Below are 13,320 nucleotides of genomic sequence, written 5' to 3'. Positions count from 1 at the left end.
AAAAAATCTGAGCGAAGCATAATAGGAACCAATAAAAAATCTGCCCCTACCTTTCTCGTCTGCTTCCTTTCTTTCCATATCTCCACTTCCTGTCTCGCTGCACATTTTTTTTCTGCATTCTGACGGCTATTTATGCCCTCAAAGTTCAATTTCACTCTTTCTTTTCCCTTCGGTACGTTCAATGTCAGTCTTTCTTTTCTCTTCGATAAGTTTTCTTTTCAATCGTTCTTTTTCTCCTATTTTTTTTTCCTTTTTTTTTTCTCTAAACATTTTTCTGTGCTATTTTCCATTTCCTTTATATATATTTTTTTTTTCAAGAGAACTGAGTTCCAAACGCTTCAAACTGTGTTAGTGGCAACTCGTTCGTGCACATCCCAGATGTGATGGTCCTAAGTCATCGGCACCACCTTGTAACGGACGCGTCACGCGCATCACGTTGTAACGGACGCGTCACACGTGCATCACGTTGTAACGAGAACGATGTCCCGGGCCTGTGTCGTCTAGTGGTGGACCCCTCCAGCGTGACCAGACTCGTACTGGTCCCTGGAAAACATACCTCCGCTGCTCAAGGCACGTTAAACGTGCATGACCCCAAGTCCGTGTGGCAACATTGTCCTCTTCGGCCGTCACTCTGGTTTTATGTCTGCGTCTTCGTCGTCTGGCATCAGGGCATACCTGAAATAAACTGCATCTTCACTTATGCCGGCAATCGAAAAACAAAGAAAAAACTCTGAGGTTATTTTCGTTTAAACCAAATAAAATAATTATTTGCAATCATTCTACATTTGTTTAAAGTCATGTTTTCGTTATCCGCGCTTCGTGATACAGGTACTTGAGATTTCAGGTTAATTCTCTAGCTAAGAACAAGATCTTTTCAAGTTAGTCTAGAGATTTCTGCCCCTCTCATCCCCAGGCGGGGCGAGAGCCGATGTGTACGCTTCGCTCGCTGACCAAAGACTGCCAAAACCCTTCTAACTCTTTTTCGAGTAGGCGATCGTTGTTTATATCAAAAGCATCTTCCTTCCTTTTCTCCATTATCTTCTATTCCCCCCTCTTTCTTCTCTTGTGAATTTCTTTTTCTATCCCTCTGTTATCTTATTCTTTTCTCTTTCTCTATTGTTTTGTGAACATATCTGTCAAACTAGCTTGGTGGTCTCTGAGTTAACACACTGCGGGTCCCCGACTCCGAGCAGACATTTTGGAGCCCAATTCTCGAGACTGTCCGAATCAATTAAAAACTCATTCTCACCAGATCCAACTAGAAGAATAATCTCCCTTTTTTCCGCCATTAAAACAGATATCATGTCTGCCGAACAACCGCCTGTCTTAATCTTTGACACAGTATCAGCACGCCCCCCCCCCCGGCCATAAGCATTCTTATCTTCACCTAGCTGAACGGGACACCCGGCATCGTCCGGTGTCCCGTCACACTCGTTCATGAGGTCACAGGTTAAAATCGTTGACATCCAGGTGCATCGAGAGCCAGACGGATTTATATAAACAAGACAGTTAGCTTGTCGAGAGTCAGAGCAGAAGATCCGAGATGACAGAAATACGCGCCTGACTTGTGAGCCGCTCACTGTCCACCAACTTTTACCACCCCCCTCTGTCCTACATCGCACCAAGCTCTCACTAATTACATGCAACCATTGAATTTAGCATTGTGAAAAAGAAATAAAGACATTTACTTTTCTACAAGCTTTTTGCGTCTGTTTTAACCGGAGAGCGTTGTGGAACACATAAATTGGTGCCGTCGTTTTGAACAGCTATTTTATCAAAGAATAAGAGAACGTGGGCGAATGGATCACAACTATAAGAGGGGTCCTAACGGAAAAAGAAAATAAACAAACAAAAAAAAACTAAAGAGTTTTCAAAATTGGACGAACAAAAAAAAATAAACGTAAGAACAAGAGACTCAGAACTGAATGAAAAAAAAAACATAGAAATTTGAAAACAAGCACGGCAAAAGAAGAATACACCAATAAAGCAATAAGGTAGGTGGCATTTAGTTCCCTTCGTGTTCTGCTCGAAGAAAAAGAAAAAAAAAACATATTTTTGCTCAGAATTTTTTCTTCTTTTGATTGGCTTGTATTTTTTTCTCTTTCTTTCGTGGTTCGTAATGATAACAAAAGGAACTGGATTTTGAGTTTATATTGTAAATTGTGATTTTGTTCATTTATAGAAGATTAATAAAAATGGAGTCGCAGTTGATTTCAAGCTTCGTTCAGGGACTGACCTCGGAATTAAAAAGGGCGGTCAGTCGGTTACCAGTTCCATAAGAGAGGAAGCACTTTTGAGAAGAATAGTGTTGTTGGAAAACAGAAGCTATGGTGGCTATAGGAAGTGGGTGGAGGACATGGAGCGGTATTTTAGGGTGAATGGGGCAACGGATGAAAAATACCAGATAGCTCTCTCGACCACAAAGGGCCCGGTCGGACGATTCATTAACCTACTTGTGCTGAATAATGAAAACCTAGCATGGGAAGAGTTGAAGAGGTCCCTAAAGGACTATTACGGGATCAAGCTAACAAGCATATAGTCAAATTAGCAAACGTAAGGCAGGGTAGGCTAGAAAGGATACAGGACTATATGCAAAGGATAGTCGGATTAGCAGAAGGGGCGTATAGTGGGATAGAATAAGGTAGTGAACTAGTTAGAAAGCAGGTACTTGGATTTTTTGTAGAGGGTCTCAGGAAGTAAAAATGGCTGTGATGAGAGACGAACCACGGGATCTTCACGCGGTTTATCAAAAAGCCTTAGCTGAAGTAAAATGGAAGATCCAGCTCAACGCAAGCCAGGAGTATGAGGACGAGCCCATGGAGGATTCCAGCTGATGCTATGGGTCCAGCCAGTTCCCTAAGATATGGAGACCAACATAACAGAGGGGACCAAGTAAAGAGTAGGGGTCGAATATATAAAACTCGGAAGAAAGAAGAAGACAGGCAGATTATTAGGTGCTACTGCTGTGGTGAAGTTGGTCACATAGCAAGATTTTGCAGCAGGCGCATTCAGGGAAACAGAGGCACTCCATTTGTGCAACGCCCAATGAGCGGAACGAGAACATACCGACGCACATAGTTGGTAATATGGGCGCATCAAATTCCGTTTTAATTAGAAGGAAAAAATCATAGGGCCCTAGTAGATACGGGAGCAGAAGTGTTGGTGATACGCAGCAGTTTTTAAGGCACTTAAGCAGGGACCCGAACTACGCGATAAAAGGGTTAGTCTTAGAACAGCAAATGGGTCCCCATTAATTGTAGAAGGGATCGCTCGATTAAGAGTAGGGATAGGGAGTCAGTCTAACCACTAAGGAATTCTTTTTCACAGAAAATCTGAACAGAAGCATAAAACTAGAACGCGACTGGCTTCAGAAAAATAGGGTTAGAATGTACTTTTATTTAGGAGCGATAAGAATAGGTGACGAGTATATAGCTCTGGAGGATGATGCCCATATTTCATCGATAGTTAGGCTCACACATAAGGTTATATTAAAACCTCAGCATCTGCATACGTGCATGGCTCATGCAGGTTTTAAACGGATGAAAATTTAAATTTAAAGATGCGGATGAAGAACAGGAAATCGTCCAAGGCGGAACAGAAAAAGTTTATACTAATGGATGAGATAGTGTATTACCTATTGCAACCTGACAATGAACTGTTGATAAGGTTGTATGTGCCATCGCATCTTAAAAAGACAGGCTACTTCAGTACCATGACGATAATGGTCACATGGGCATGGAGAAGGCATTCTATGCCATTAAAACCAAATATTTCTGGCCGTGTTTATTTAAAGATGTGAATGAACACGTGGGTAAATGTATTCCCTGCCAAACCAGGAATTTAAAGAAGCAGCAGCCTCAAATGCAGGAGTGCGACCTGCCTCCTTTTCCTTTTGCGAAATTAGCGTTGGATATTTCCGGGCCCTACCCAAAGACATGTTCGGTTATGAATACATAGTTATGTTTATCAACATGTATAGTGGCTGGCCGGACGCTTTTGTGGTTCCTGATAAGAAGGCGGAAACCATGGTGCATCTGTTGTTGGATGAGATTTTCCCTAGATTTGAGGCACCACTCCAGCTGTTAACAGACAATGGTCCCGAAAACATTAACAAGTGATGAAAAAGGCATTGGGGGGACCTCAACATACATCATGTGACCATGTCTTGTTACCACCCCCAAAGTAACGACAAAATTGAGAGGCTGCATAGGACGATGCATGACGTTTTATCAAAGAAAATCAGGGACGATGAACAGTCATGGGATTGGGTGCATACATAAACCAAATGTTAGCAGCTGTTGTTCCACGTGAGTGAGATTACGAAATTCTCGCCATTCTGTTTACTCTACAACAGGGATGTAATTCTGCCCCTGGACAACATGCCTCATAGAAAATACTATGGCACGAGATCGCACTACAAGAGATGCATCGGTCCTTTACCTTAGTTAGGGTTAGGAAAGCTAGGAGAAAGATGACAGAAATCTCTAATAAAAAGATGAAAGCTGTGGATTTTAAAGTCGGAGATTTAGTTTATTATAGGAATCACCAGAGACCGAGTAAGCTAGATACGCTTTGGAAACCCTGTTATGTAGTGATATAAAAAACAGGTCCTGTCTCTTACAAAATTAAGGACCAGTTGACGGGCTCCGTGATAAAGGCACACGCAGTGCATCTCCACGCAGCGTCAATTTAGGAATGGGAAATTCCCAAAGCAGAGAAACCGTTGAGAAGAAGGGCATTGGCGGCTCCAAGAGACTCCGATGAGTTGGATAGTGAGTCAGCCACAGAAAAAGCTATTATACCAAGACGGAGGGGTCGACCTCGAGGGGAGAGGCCAGTCGAGAAATCAAGTGTACCGTTGATGGAGGATGGATTCATGACATGTAGCACGATGTCAAAAATGGCTAATAGCTTAGACACAAGCTATCCTCTATTTGCATCACTTGCGAAGGTCGGGGGGGGGAAGCAAGATTTTCTTGGAAAAGCCTAGAGTAGGATCAGAATTTGGAAGTAGTGAAGAGGAACCAGCGAGAGAGAATTGTTTGGGATTAGGTCGATATTCTGCTGGTAAGATGAGATATTCCTCTTGGGGTTCGTTCCATGGGTGTCACTTGGAAATATGACTGCGGCTATTGTCTCAACATAGTATGCGAGACGTACAATTGAGTTACATACGAAGAAGAGAAAATATGATTAAATAAAAATAAAAAAATAAATGTAAGGGTATGCATATTTTTTTTCCTTTTTTTTATCATTGTTGGTTCGAGCAGAGCACGCACGGGGTCATCAAGTGTCACCAACCAATTTTTTTTTTTTAATTACGACGCGATTACTGTCGAATGGTCTTCACCATACATCGGGTGTTTTGGTAAGACAATATGATAATAACGGACAGAAAAAAACAAAAAACTGTATACTGACTATTTTGTATGCGGATGCGGAATGCATCATCTAAAGAAAAAAAAAAGAAAAAAAAAGAAAAAAAAAAGAAAAAAAACTGGGTGAAAAAGAAAGAAAGAGAGGAATCATTTTCTTTTTCTCTCCTTTTTTCCCCCTTCTCTTACGTATAAGACAATTAATTGTTCATTGTTGTTTGTGATGCGAAAATACATGTAAAAGCGCTTGTTTTTTAAAAAATTTTATTCGGACATTTTCGATTTGTTCTGAAATAGAATATATATATAGAAATATAATAGAAAAAATAAGTAAAGAGAGAGAGACGGAAACGGTGGCGATGAGGATATGTATGTATATATATATATATATATATATTTAATTTGTGGGAGAGGGGTGTCGCAGAGTGCATTGTGTGGAAGACGGAGGTGTTGAACTGTCAGCAGCAACAGAGGCCATCATTGATGGGGTCACAGGTTAAAATCGTTAACACCCAGGTGCAACAGGAGCCAGACGGATTTATATAAACAAGATAGCTTGTCGAGAGTCAGAGCAGAAGAACGGAGATGGCAGATACACGTGCCTGAGTTGTGAGCCGCTCACTGTCCCCCACCCCACCCCCACTATTCAAGTTGCAACAGCTCTCACCGATTACATGCAACCATTGAATTTAGCATTGTGAAAAAGAAATAAAGACATTCATTTTACTACAAGTTCTTTGCGTCTGTTTTAACCGGAGAGCGCTGCAGAACGTATCATATATAGACCTGTGAAAAGTTATTTAAAGTCAAATCCTGAAATGTTTGCAGGCAAAACACTTTATCTTTATTTTTGTCACGGGTTTTGTGAATACATAAGCGATATTTTGGTCTGATGATATGTAATTTACAATAATTAATGGATTCCTTTTTCACTTTATTTCCGATGAAATAGTATTTAATATCTATATGCTTAGATCTTTGATGAATTACTGTGTTCTGTGCTAAGACTATGCTGGCTTGATTATCACAATTAATTACTACGGGGGTGTTAGTTAATTCTGGTTCTAAAACAGTCTTTAGGATATTTTTTTTAGGTAAAGTGCTTCTTGCACAGTATGCGTGAGAGCAATAAATTCTACCTCACACGTAGAGAGAGATACAATCTGTTGCTTTTTAGATTTCCATCAAATAATAGATCCATTTTCTTGTAATCTGAAACAATATCCAGATATACTTTTCATTTCCCCAATCTGAATCTGAAAATCCTTGTAATTTTACTGGACATTTATTTTCTAAATACCAAATTCTGTTCCTTAGTTTCTCTTAAATAATGAAAGACTTGTTTAGCTGAACGAAGGCAGTGAAAAAGTAACATTCAAAAAACAGAGAATCAGCAACTATGTCCCAGAGCCTAGCTGGAGTCCGAACACGGTACCCCCGTAATAATAATAAAGGGTTGGGTTCGAGACTCCCAACAAATGGTTCCCCAGTTCGATACAAAACACCTGATGAAGGCCGGAGGGCAAAACAGCCGAAACGTTGTGACGTTAACAAACAAGATGAGGAAGTCAGTCCGACAATCTCAATCAATGTTTAGCTCTATTTAAATCCTTCATTGTCGGTCTTGATAATTTTTGTGATTGTTTTGTTACTGAGTAGCATATGCCGGGTCTTGTAGTAGTCATTAAATAGATAAGATTTCCTATAATTTCATGGTATAATTTATCTGTATTTTTATTAATATAATTTTCAACAGGTGTAGAACAATTCTTGTATTCTCCCATTCCAAATTCTATTTGATGTACCTTGATTGATTCATTTTAATAATTCCTTTTTCATACTCTATACTCGAAAAACCATGACTGGTCATTTTGAATTTTTATTTAATCTGTTCTTAACATCGTTCAATATTGTGTTACAATTTGATGCGATTAAAATGTCATCGACCCATAAAACCAAAATCAGTAGTTTGTCTTTGTTTTGGGTATAGAAACAGGGGTCAGCTGGGCATTGTTTAAATGGTTGTTCAATCATATAATCATGAAATACTGTATTCCAACACCGACCGCTTTGCTTTAGACCGTACAGTGATTTGTTAAGTCACGTAATCTTCATTTTTCATTATGAATCCCTCTGAAAGGGTAATATAAATTGCACAGTCTATTGGAGCATTTAAATAAGCATTTTTTTTACGTCTATTTGATGGATGTTAAGGTTGTATTGCGATGCGATTTGCAATAAAATTCTGATTGTCATCAGGGTTGTGGTTGGTTAAAACGTAGAAAAATATTCTATACCGTAAATCTGAGAGTACCTTTTAGCAACAAATCTAGCTTTGTACTGTTCAACGCCTGATGCTGTAGTCTTTTTTGCAAAGACCCATCTTGTAGAAATGACATGTTTATCCTTTGGGAGAGGTACTATCACATAGGCATTAGTTTCGGTCAAAGCATCTATTTCTTTTTTCATGATTATTTTCTATTGATCACAATGTTCTGAATTGTTTCGTTAAAGCCTTGTGGCATATTTTCCATGGAATAGCAATAGTCGATTTGATAATCTTTCAAATTGTCGACCGCAAAAAAAAATCGGGTCGTCCTCTACTTTTGGGATAACATTCGACTTTAATATCAGCATCATCGCTGTCATTATTATTAATACTCTTGTCTCTGTCAACGGCAACTTTATTATTGTCATTTGTTTTAATTATTTGAGGAAATATTATTTCATCCTCTTCATATGATAGATTTTCGTTTTTGAAATTAAACGTGTTTGTGAATTTTACACATCAGATTCTTCTTATTTTAGTTTTCTTTGAAAAAAATACTAAATAGGCTGGGCTGTTTTTATTGTACCCAAGGAATATACTGTTACCAGTATTAATATTTAATTTGCTCTTCTTATCTATAAATGCGAAACAAGTTGAACCAAATACATGGCTTTTGCTTAAATTTGTTTTTTACAGCAGAAAGCTTCATATGAGGCCTTAGATAGTTTTTTTATTAAATATATATATGCAGCAACGATACATGTGTATGTCCAGAGGTTTTTTGGGAGTTTTGATTCAATGAGTAGACATTTTGCCATTTCAAAAAGTGTCCGCCATTATCTGTCCACAGTTCCGTTTTGGTGTGGTGAATTAGGGGTCGATTTTTCATGTTTGATACGATGATTAATTTATAAAAGTTTAAAATCTTTATTAGTGAATTCTGTACCATTGCCAGAGCGAATACACTCTACTTCACCATATAGGACCATGTCAGTTAAATATTTTTTAGTTGCTAGCAAGGTATCAAATTGGTTCTTTAAGAAATAAACCGTTATTAAACCGGAATAATCATCTACAAAATTTAATGCATACCTTAAGTTTTCTCTGCCCATCGGTTCCACGGGACCATTCAAGTCACAATGCACCAGTGATAGGATTTTCTTGGCCTCCTTGTCTGGTATCTTGTTTTAATACTTTGTCATTTTTCCCTGCTTACAAATGTCGCAGTTAAAGTTTTTTGATGTTTTTATTTTCATTCCATCAACCACAGTCAGCAACTTTTTGATATCTGGAATATTGCAGTGCCCAAGAATTTTAGGCCATGTCTGTAAATCATGGCAGATGGTTTTTGATTTTTTTTTTATAAGGTGGTCACCACTTATCAAGGCCTGGAAGCCACTCAGGGATAAGGGTTATTGTAAGTACAGTACGTTAGTGTGGAAATTTAATAAAGTGTCTACTTAAGGGGGTGGTTCATCAGGAATTTGTTTATGTTGGACTTGAAGACATCCAGGTTGCAGTCAGGTGGGAAGCAGGCAGACGGAACAGAGTTCCGCAGGCGTGCAGTTCTAAGAAAGAAGCTTCGTTCATGGAATCTACATTTTGATTTAGGCATAGATAAAGAGTGGGGAAAGTTTTCGACAGTAGATTCAGCTAGATGAGTGTTTTTCGTAAAAGATTGGCGAAGGGGGACTAGAGATTGGAGTTCAGACGAGCACCTGCCATGGAAATAATGATAAAACAAAGATAGGCTTGCAACGTCTCTTCTGTGGGAGAGAGGTGGCAGGGAAGAGAAAAGGACATCCCCCACTAAGCCATGAAGTTTATTTTGTACTCTGTCAAGGCAAGATAGGCTGTTTTTAGCAGCTCCTGCCTGGATATGGCAGCAGTATTCCATCCTTGGACGTACTTGGCTTTTATATAGATAGAGAATTGCATCAGTAATGAGATATCTTCTGGAGCGGTAGAGGGATCCCACCATCTTTCCAGCAACCTTGGCAACAGACTTGATGTATGTGTTCCATTTCAGATCAGGAGTGAAGGTCAAGCCCAGAAGCTTGTCAAAACATGGGGCTTCTCCTAGACGAGAGCCATCCATTTCAATTGATGCCAGATGGGGATCAGAGTGTTGATGATGTAAAGATAGGAGTTTGGTTTTAGATGCATTAAAGGTAACCAGCCATGTCTTCCCCCACTGAACCACGCGCTCGAGATCAGAGGAGAGAGAATCAGAGAGAGCTTTGTCATTTACAGCCTTTGATGTGTTGCCGTATAGATGTCAACGAATGATTTAAGTATGTGTTTAGGGAGATCATTGATGTAGATCAGGAAGAGAGTTGGGACTCCAGCGTTAATACTGCAGGCCTCTGATTTTTGTCCATCAACCACTACTCTTATGAGCCTATCAGAGAGAAATGATTTAATGATAGAGAGAACATTTCCAGTTATACCGTAGCTGAAAATCTTGTGAAGTAGTCCTTTATGCCATAACTTGTCGAAGGTCTTTGATATGTCAAGAGCAATTGTCCTAGAAAGGAAGCCTTTGTACAGAGATTCACTAATCCTATGAGATATAACCGTTAGCACATCTGCTGTAGATCTTGCAGAACGGAAACCATATTGCGTGTCACTAAGAAGGTTATTTCTGCTGAGGTGGTTGACTATTTCTCTATTTAATATGGATTCCAACAAGTTACTCATGATACACAGGAGACTTATTGGTCTGTACTGAGAGAGAGATGACTTATCACCTGAGTTCTTAAATACAGGGCATACTGATGAGGTTTTCCAGGGTGTTGGAAAGCACTTCTCCTTAAGGCAATGCTTAAACAGTTTCGTAAGTATGGGAGCAAGTTCTGGTTGAAGCTTTTTTAGCACTATAATTGGGATGCCGTCAGGGCCAGTTGCTTTACTGGAATCAAGGTTCTTGATTAGCTTGGCGACCTCATGCACAGATATTTGTATGTTACCTAGCGTGTTGTGTGTTATAGGAGGAAATATGGGGAGTTGATGGACTTCGTCGCATAGGGTAGAATTAGCTGCAAAGTTCTTTGCAAATAGTTTGGCCTTGTCTGAAGTTGACGAGATGACCTCTGGTCCATTGATAATAGTTGGGATAGAACGCACACTTCTGTTCAGGATCCTATTTGTTATTTGCCAAAACTGGTGGGAACCAAACCGCTGATCAGCTACTTTGGTTTTAACAGACTGGGCATATAGCTCTCTTGCATTTTTTATTACTCTTTTACAGTGGTTGATGGCGTTCCTGAAAGCAGCTTTAGTCTCAGTGCATCTATTTCGTTGGTAGTTATGGAAAAAGTAATTTTTGTGCATGATGGCAGCAGCACATTCTGTGGAGAACCATGGCTGGCTGGTAGGTTTTTGTTGGAATTTTTTAGATGGTATGAATCGGTCTATGCCTACAATTAACCATTCAGTGAGGTCTGATACTATAGAGGACACATCTTTTTTAAACATGGAATGCAGAGGTAGATCAGATATAAATGTACGGAAGCTATCCCAGTTAGCCATGGAGTATCGATATACAGTACGGTGGAGGGGTACGTCTGGGGACTTATTACATTTCATTTTTATCTTAACTGATATGATGGAGTGGTCGGAGGATCCTAGAGGAGAAAGAACGGAACATGAACATAGCAATGAAAAAGAACGGAACACGAACATAGCAATGAAAAAGCAAGACAAGATAGGTAAAATTTAGTTATGAGTTTTTAAGTCAAAGTTGTAATAAGAAAACAGTTAGCGGTAATTAGCACAAATTAGGTTCAAAAGTTAAATAGAAACATTTTTTTAACCTTAGCTTAAGAGTCTGGAAACAGCGACCTACTCCTCATATATTGGAAGTGGGAAGCTGGCAGACTTTCATTCTAGCTACATAAAGATATGGTGGACATTGTGTGTGTATATTTGGTGGGGGGTAATGCTTTTATTTATTTATTTATTTTTATTTTATTTTATTTCTTTGTCTATTTTTATTCTTTGCTTTATCTATCGGGTTTGAATCATGCGAGCTTCACCTTATAATTAAAATCCAATAATGAACTTTTATCAAGTTGTGAAGTCGGCTTAATATTAATTTACATTTGAGTTTAGATAATTATTCAAGGTTTTCATTTGGGAGGTTCTCGTTTTCATAGGTGACTTTTTTTTTTTCTTTCCGTTTTACATGTAACAAGACAATTTTGGTTAATAGCATATTTGACAACGATTTTAGGAAAAAAAAAAAAGCAAGACAAGATAGGTAAAATTTAGTTACGAGTCAAAGAAAACAGTTAGCGGTAATTAACACTACGCTATTTAAATAGTTCCATTTGGGTACACCAGTTTTGATTTATTGGGGCTAAAGTTTATATTTGCACCATGTTTAATGGCAGCTTGTACAAAATTGTTTAAATTTCAGGATTAGAAGTACGTTTTCCAGAATACATAAACAAAGTTCACCTTTATTGTTCCTTAGTGTGATTTTAGCATTGCCTCTCTTCAAAACAATATTGTTTACTCGACTGCTATCGGCCAGCTCTACAAAGTGACTACTTAAAGTTGAGATCAAAATTGATAACATAGATTCCTTTATAATTACATGTACCGTTGCACCACAATCGACAAGAAAGCTATTACTGCTTGTTGAAGCATCAAACATACATGAAAATAAAAATGTATGTTCGCTAATGGAGCTCTCCACATTTTTAATGGAGTTTCCTTTGAAATTCTTGTATCTACATTGCAAACTCTTGTGATTAGGTCGCCCACAATTGTAGCAAATAATTTTCGTACTTAAGAGAAAAATTGTTTGTGGAAAAGTTGTGGTTTTTATTCGAGGTAAAGGTATAATTAAATTTTGGTGTTTTTAAGTGTGCATTTTAAAATTTTATGATATTTGTAGATTCATTTTTTTCCGTGATCATTTTCTCAGTTTCCTCGTAACTTCTGAGTGCCATCTTGAATTGACTAAAAGTCATGGGCTTTTCTTTCTGGGTTATCATGGTGGTAAATGGCTTGAAATCACTCGGTAACCTTTTAAGGGCCATTGAGATTAACAGACTGTCGCTAATAACTTTTCCAGACATTTTTAATGAATTTGCTGTTGTTTTGGCCTTTATAATATAATCTGTAATCATCTCGGCTTCCACATGTTTTAGAGATGTCAGTTCAGTATATAAAGAGATAATTCTGGATTTTCCTTTCGATAAATAATGCTCTCTTAATATGTTCAATGCTTTGCAGCTATCATCCAGGGTTTCTCTCATTACAGTACATCATAAAGTACAGTAAGAGTAGAAGAACTCAAACAGTTTATTCTACATACATACATATATATATATGTATGTATATATATATATATATATATATATATATATATATATATATATGTATATATATATATATATATATATATATATATATATGACTTCGGTCATCTAAGAACTGTATTAATTCTGCAAAGACAGTTGCATTCTTTTCAATAAAGTTGGGGTCGTTTCTGTTTTCAGGTTTTGCCTGAATTACTTTGTGTAAATTTTGGATTCGTAAATATTCTAAAAATTTCACTTGCCACAATTTGAATGTTGATTCTGATCCATCGAATTAAAGTCTCCCGCCAGGCCCATAACCTCATGAGTTATAAGCCATGTTTGGTTTCAGAAGAATTTCTGATGG

This window comes from Euprymna scolopes, chromosome 14 (genome assembly GCF_053919585.1).
Source record: "Euprymna scolopes isolate OS-2025 chromosome 14, ASM5391958v1, whole genome shotgun sequence".
NCBI classification, from domain to species: domain Eukaryota; kingdom Metazoa; phylum Mollusca; class Cephalopoda; order Sepiida; family Sepiolidae; genus Euprymna; species Euprymna scolopes.
The sequence above is the reverse complement of the archived record's forward strand: the minus strand, read 5'-3'. Positions refer to the sequence as shown.